We start from the raw sequence: 8,336 nt of genomic DNA, 5'->3' as shown, positions 1-8,336 counted from the left end.
GGTCCACGGTGTGTGTGGGTGAGGGTTGGGAGGTAGGGAGGTGGGGCAGTTGGAGGTTGTGTGTGGGTGGATGGATGAAAACCCAACGTCTCTGCGACTGCTCACTGAATGGAAATCAGGATAGACTCGAAGATGGGGGAGGGAGGAGAGTCAAATTTATGAACACGGGCTAAACCGAAATGGATAGTTAAAGGTATGTTCTATTTTTCAGTGGTCCTGAATATTTAAAGGGGGAAAGATATCTCTCTTAACCATCAGACATATCAGAATAATTGAATCCACTCAAAAGGTAAATGTGAAGTAATTTGGTTTTGTTACCATGAATGATCTTGGTATAGGGATGCACTTACAGTTGTATTTTACAAAGATGATTCCAATTTTCCTAAGTAATCCCAGCAAACCAACGTTCTGTGAATGTTTCTAGTTCATTAGGTTGCCCAAAAAGTCCTAATAACACAAAAACTGTCAAGTTGTACTGATGATTGTACAACGATTGTATAAAACCTTCACTATGTTGCAAGAACATTCCCAGAACACATTTTGTCATTACATGACCTATTAAGATCCTTAGGGGAATGTTCTGTGGTGGTTGTTATAGATGTAGTGCACAACATTTTGTCATTACATGACCCATTAAGATCCTTAGGGGAATGTTCTGTGGTGGTTGTTATAGATGTAGTGCACAACATTTTGTCATTACATGACCCATTAAGATCCTTAGGGGAATGTTCTGTGGTGGTTGTTATAGATGTAGTGCACAACATTTTGTCATTACATGACCCATTAAGATCCTTAGGGGAATGTTCTGTGGTGGTTGTTATAGATGTAGTGCACAACATTTTGTTATTACATGACCCATTAAGATCCTTAGGGGAATGTTCTGTGGTGGTTGTTATAGATGTAGTGCACAACATTTTGTTATTACATGACCTATTAACATCCTTAGGGGAATGTTCTGTGGTGGTTGTTATAGATGTAGTGCACAACATTTTTGTGAATGTTAGGATAACATTCCAAGGATATTTAATTTAACCCCCCCCCCCCCCAAAAAAAATATATGTTTTTAGGATGTTACCATCTTAATGTTAGATAAAACCCTAACTAGAACATCATGTGAATGTTAGCTAATGTCCTGCGAATGTTCCTGGTTTTCTGGGATTATACTCAACTTGTTTTTCCTGTGTTATTACTGTATGGTTGCATACCAGCTAAAGCACCATTTTAAAAGGTTGGACAGAGCTTAGAGATGTGTTCTTAACTCATTTGCCTGGTTAAATAAAGGTTTAATAACAAAATAAAAAAGTTTAAAAACAAGGCTGAAAGACCAACCGAAGGGAAGATCAAACAACTCTGAAAATGAGGTCATTTCCACACATCCTTTGATCTGGCCATTTTTCATGTAGGAGACGAATGGCGTACAGAGGGATCTATCATAGCGACCAGCTTTAAGCCCCCAAAATTACAACAAACTAAAGGCGAAGGATCGATAGAGAGTGTCTCATGGAATGATGAACTGGCACTTCGGGGTGGGGGAAAATCAATGTCTCTCACTCTCTTTCTTCTCTCTCTTTCTCTCCCTCTCTCTCTTTCGCACCACCACACACTAGTGTTTTACTGTGTGTTTACTGAGTCTGTGTGGGTTTTCTTACCACAGTGATTTAACATCCAAATGTTTATTTTTCCCTCTTCCAGCATCGACACTTTGACCTGTGAGAGAGAGGAGAGTCCTATAATGGCCCATAGGATAAGCAGTAAAAGTAAGTACATCAGGATGGATTTACTATCTTAGTGACCCACTCCCTGGTCTCCATACTGTGGTTCATTAAAAGTGTGTTTTATATACTGTATGTTGATCAATACTGCATTACAATTAGGGCTGTGATGGTCATGGAATTTTGGATGACGGTTATTGGTCAGCCAAATGACCGTGGTCACCGTTATAATAATTTGTATAGCTCCTGACTGCATGTGCTGCTGCAGAAAGGAGGCATTACCTAGGCAACCAAAGACTCATTTGCTACAACACCTTGCTTGTTTCAGCAAGGAGAAACAAAGTTTCATCATGTTGTAAAGAGTTCATGTAACCGTGGAAATGGACTCAACCGCAAAAATGCCCGGCCGTCCCTTCTTCACTCAGCTATTCGTCCAGTTTGCGGTTTCTTTTATTTTCATTACGGTCTTCATCCATAATTGTCAGTTAGACGATTATACGGTAATTCTTCCAGCCTTAATTACAATCTTTAAATCTCCGCATTTAACATACGAAATACAGCTGAAAGGGAAACAGGGAATGCTATGTAATGTAAGAAAATGGCTGACCGTGAGACGGGGACGTATACAGTATTATCTTGTAGGATTTCCCTGGCTACTATAACCACATTATGATCTGTCATGTGGTAGAGGAAAGACCTAGTAGCTCTGTGAATATCTATGTTTCCTGTGAGAGATGTGGCTGTATGTAAAGGGAGCGGTACTTTACCACCTTGATAACTGTCAGGAGACACATTACACAAAAAAGCTCTGCTCAAGTGTGTGTGTGTGTGTTTTTGTGTATGTGTGCTATTCTATATGTTTGGAATATTGCTGCATCCTCGGTGTGTGTTTGCCTGTGGGTGTGTGTGCTCCCTACTCAATGTACTCGTGTGATATTTGTGTGTGCCGACTGTTTGTGTGCCCGTGTGTGTGTGCACCTATAGTATGTGTGTGCATGCATGCTTATGTGTGTTTGTTTGCTGAATGTTTCTTTGCCTATGTGCGTTTGTGAGTGATTGAGTGAGTGTGTATTACTCATTTGTGTGGTACAGTATTTGTTTCTGTGTGTGTCGGTCATGGGCGTAGCCTGGTTTCTGGCAGCAGTGTGATGTGGGCGAAAGCTCCAGTTCCTTTGCAAGGCAGCGTTGTCAGCACTGGAGAGCTCCTCCTATGAGACCGCTCAAGTTCCCCCATAAGGCAGTGCTGTCAGCACTGGAGAGCTCCTCCTATGAGACCGCTCAAGTTCCCCCATAAGGCAGTGCTGTCAGCACTGGAGAGCTCCTCCTATGAGACCGCTCAAGTTCCCCCATAAGGCAGTGCTGTCAGCACTGGAGAGCTCCTCCTGTCATTCATGCCATCTGAAATTTGGGCTGTGAGATGAAGCAGGAGACAGGTATCCGTCGGAGGGCCTCTTTCTTCTCTGAGCCGGGGGAATCGAGGCGAGGAGGGCTGGTTTGTGGTGTGTGTGTGTCTGCGTGCGTGCGGGCGCGTGTGTGTGTGATGCTAGTGAAATATTCATACATGAGTGGGGTTTGACAAGCTCCACTTGACACTTTCATACTCATTTTCATCTCTCACTGTTCATCACAACACTCCAGTGGAACACTGTACTCTTGACATGTATAGTAGTTGTTGGTTGCCTACAGTTTAACATGTAGTTATACAGTATGTTGTCATGACTGAAGTAAGAGTACCATATATAATTCAGTGTCTAGATACAGTATACAGTATGTTGTCATGACTGAAGTAAGAGTACCATATATAATTCAGTGTCTAGATACAGTATACAGTATGCAGGATAGTATCTATTCTGATGCCTAGTCACTTTACCCTGCCTTCATGTACACATCTACCTCCAATACCTCGTATTCCTGCACATTGATCTGGTACTGGTACTGCCTGTATATAGCTCCACATTGATCTGGTACTTCCTGTATATAGCTCCATTCTTGTGTATTTTATTCCTCTTGTGTTACTATTTTAATTTGTATTTTATTTATTTTTGTACTCTGCATCATTGGGAAGGGCTCGTATGCAGGCATTTCATGATAAAGTCTAAACCCGCTGTATTCGACTCTTGTGACCAATACGATTTGATTTAGATTTTATATTCAGTATTTATTTTCATTTGTTTTATTTAACCTTTATTTTAACAGGGATGACATATTGAGACATCAGCCTCTTTTACAAATGCACCCTGCGTATAAAACATAAATATACACATCATACCCAAACTATATATATGTATTAAATTCCAAGATGGCGTAGCAGTCGGACGTGTGTTTTTGTCTTGTCCCTTCCTGTCCCTTGTAAACATAGTTTTTCCTTGTTTGTTTTTTCTCGTATATATATATATATTTCATATTTTAATATCACTTTCTATCTACGGACTGAATATACTCTCCTGCAACCCGCCTCACCCAATGTGGTATGGATCTGCTATTTTATACTTAAGAACTCATCAACTCATCAAAAGCTAGCCAGCAAACTGGCTACCAGCTAACTGGCTACTAGTTAGCTATGGCCCGCTAGCTGTCTAAAGTACATCGGACTGTTAGCTTAAGAGGCCCATCGGACAAATTCTTTGGCCACTATTCCCACCATACGGAGCCCTGCTGATCCGTCGCCTGAACCGGAACCCCAACAGAAGCTAGCCAGCTAACTAGCTACTAGCTAGTAGTCAGCTAGCCACTGCTAGCGGTCATCAGCCACCTCTAGCATGGACAACTCTCGCCAGTCTGCACAGCGCGACTCAAACCAGAGCAAATCGTACTTATTTTTCTCCATATCTCCGGATTCCTACCGCAAGCTCTGAACCGTTTTTTCTTTCTTCACCTGGATCACCGCAGCTAGCTAGCTGCTATTCGAGTGGCCACTCCTGGCTAACATCACTGTCCCGAAGCAATAACCAATTAGCCTGGAGCTAGCCTTGCTAGGCCCATCTCCCGGCTAGCCAATGAGGTCCATCAGCCACTACTTGGGCTACAATACCTCTTTTTGCCAACTGGCTTGGACCCCCGCCGACTCATCACGACTGGACCACTGACGTGATTCGCCTGCCGTCGCTTCGTCCCCTGAAATCCCATCCGCTAGCATGCTAGCCGCGGCCTGCTAGCTGTCCAGAGCACATCGGACGGTTAGCTTAAGAGGCCCACAGGACAAATTCTTTGGCCACTATACCTATTCTGCCAATTGGCCTGGTTTACCACACGGAGCCCTGCTGATCCGTCTGCCACAACAGACTTTCTTCCGTCGCGACGTCCCTCCATGGCCCTTCTGTTAGCTTGCTAGCCCCGGACCACTAGCTGCCTGAAGCCAATCACTGGACTCCTATGATCACTCGGCTACACATGCCTCTCGCTAACGTCAATATGCCTTGTCCATTGCTGTTTTGGTTAGTATTTATTGCCCTTTTTCACTGTAGAGCCTCTAGCCCTGCTCAATACACCTTATTTAACACCTTAGTTCCACCTACCACACATGCGCTGACATCACCTGGTTTAAATTATATTTCTAGGGACAATATCTCTTTCATCGTCACTCTATGCACAGGTTTACCCTCACTGTATCCACATCCTACCATACCTTTGTCTGTACATTATGCCTTGAATCTATTCTACCGTGCCCAGAAATCTGCTCCTTTTACTCTCTGTTATGAACGTACTAGACGACCAGTTATTTTAGCCTTTAGCCGTACCCTTATCCTACTCCTCCTCTGTTCCTCTGGTGATGTGGAAGTTAATCCAGGCCCTGCAGTGCCTAGCTCCACTCCCATTCCCCAGGCGCTATCATTTGTTGACTTCTGTAACCGTAAAAGCCTTGGTTTCATGCATGTTAACATTAGAAGCCTCCTCCCTAAGTTTGTTTGATTCACTGCTTTAGCACACTCTGCCAACCCGGATGTCCTAGCCGTGTCTGAATCCTGGCTCAGGAAAACCACCAAAACCCTGAAATTTCCATCCCTAGCTGTAACATTTTCCGACAAGATAGAACTGCCAAAGGGTGCGGTGTTGCAATCTACTGCAGAGATAGCCTGCAGAGTTCTGTCTTACTATCCAGGTCTGTACCCAAACAATTCGAGTTTCTACTTTTAAAAATCCACCTCTCCAGAAACAAGTCTCTCACCGTTGTCGCTTGCTATAGACCACCCTCTGCCCCCAGCTGTGACCTAAACTGGGACATGCTTAACACCCCGGCCATCCTACAATCTAAGCTTGATGCCCTCAATCTCTCACAAATTATCAATGAACCCACCAGGTACAACCTCAAATCCGTAAACACAGGCACCCTCATAGATATCATCCTAACCAACTTGCCCTCCAAATACACCTCTGCTGTTTTCAACCAAGATCTCAGCGATCACTGCCTCATTGCCTGCATCCGTAACGGGTCTGCGGTCAAACAACCACCCCTCATCACTGTCAAACGCTCCCTAAAACACTTCAGCGAGCAGGACTTCCTAATCGTCCTGGCCCGGGTATCCTGGAATGATATTGACCTCATCCCGTCAGCAGAGGATGCCTGATCATTCTTTAAAAGTGCCTTCCTCACCATCTTAAATAAGCATGCCCCTTTCAAAAAATGTTGAACCAGGAACAGATCTAGCCCTTGGTTCACTCCAGACCTGACTGCCCTTGACCAGCACAAAAACATCCTGTTGCGCTCTGCATTAGCATCGAATAGCCCCTGTGATATGCAACTTTTCAGGGAAGTTAGGAGCAAATATACACAGGCAGTTAGGAAAGCTAAGGCTAGCTTTTTCAAGCAGAAATTTGCATCCTGTAGCACAAACTCAAAAAAGTTCTGGGACACTGTAAAGTCCATGGAGAATAAGAGCACCTCCTCCCAGCTGCCCACTGCACTAAGTCTAGGAAACACTGTCACCACCGATAAATCCACTATAATTGAGAATTTCAATAAGCATTTTTCTACGGCTGGCCATGCTTTCCACTAGAGGTCGACCGATTAATCGGAATGGCCGATTAATTAGGTCCGATTTCAAGTCTTCATAACAATCGGTAATTGGTATTTAATCGGTACCTTTATTTAACTAGGCAAGTCAGTTAAGAACACATTTTTATTTTCAATGACGGCCTAGGAACGGTGGGTTAACTGCCTTGTTCATGGGCAGAATGACAGATTTTTACCTTGTCAGCTCGGGGATTCGTTTTTGCAACCTTCCGGTTACTAGTCCAAAGCTCTAACCACCTGCCTTACATTGCACTCCACGAGGAGCCTGCGTGGCAGGCTGACTACCTGTTATGCGAGGGCAGCAAGAAGCCAAGGTAAGTTGCTAGCTAGCATTAAACTTATCTTATAAAAAACAATCAATCTTAACATAATCACTAGTTAACTACACATGGTTGATGATATTACTAGTTTATCTAGCGTGTCCTGCGTTGCATATAATCGATGCGGTGCCTGTTAATTTCTCATCGAATCACAGCCTACTTCGCCAAACGGGTGATGATTTAACAAGCGCATTTGCAAAAAAAACACTGTCGTTGCACCAATGTACCTAACCATAAACATCAATGCCTTTCTTTAAAATCAAAACACAAGTATATATTTTAAACCTGCATATTTAGTTAATATTGCCTGCTAACATGAATTTCTCATAACTAGGGAAATTGTGTCATTTCTCTTGCGTTCCATGCAAGCAGTCAGGGTATATGCAGCAGTTTGGGCCGCCTGGCTCATTGCGAACTGTGTGAAGTCCATTTATTCCTAACAAAGGCCGTAATTAATTTGCCAGAATTGTACATAATTATGACATAACATTGAAGGTTGTGCAATGTAACAGCAATATTTAGACTTAGGGATGCCACCCGTTAGATAAAATTCTGAACGGTTCCGTATTCCACTGAAAGAATAAACGTTTTGTTTTCGAAATGATAGTTTCCGGATTCTACCATATTAATGACCAAAGGCTCGTATTTCTGTGTGTTATTATGTTATAATTAAGTCTATGATTTGATATTTGATAGAGCAGTCTGAATGAGCGATGGTAGGCAGCAGCAGGCTCGTAATCATTCATTCAAACAGCACTTTCGTGCGTTTGCCAGCAGCTCTTCGCAATTCTTCAAGCATTGCGCTGTTTATGATTTCAAGCCTATCAACTCCCGAGATTAGGCTGGTGTAACCGATGTGAAATGGCTAGCTAGTTAGCGGGGTGCGCGCTAATAGCGTTTCAAACGTCACTCGCTCTGAGACTTGGAGTGGTTGTTCCCCTTGCTCTGAATGGGTAACGCTGCTTCGAGGGTGGCTGTTGTCGATGTGCTCCTGGTTCAAACCCAGGTAGGAGCGAGGAGAGGGACGGAAGCTATACTGTTACACTGGCAATACTAAAGTGCCTATAAGAACATCCAATAGTCAAAGGTATATGAAATACAAATCGTATAGGGAGAAATAGTCCTATAATTCCTATATTAACTACAACCTAAAACTTCTTACCTGGGAATATTGAAGGCTCATGTTAAAAGGAACCACCAGCTTTCATATGTTCTCATGTTCTGAGCAAGGAACTTAAACGTTAGCTTTTTTACATGGCACATATTGCACTTTTACTTTCTTCTCCATGTCAC

The sequence above is a fragment of the Salvelinus namaycush genome, chromosome 21, assembly GCF_016432855.1.
Source record: "Salvelinus namaycush isolate Seneca chromosome 21, SaNama_1.0, whole genome shotgun sequence".
Lineage (NCBI taxonomy): Eukaryota > Metazoa > Chordata > Actinopteri > Salmoniformes > Salmonidae > Salvelinus > Salvelinus namaycush.
Note: the sequence above shows the minus strand (reverse complement) of the source record.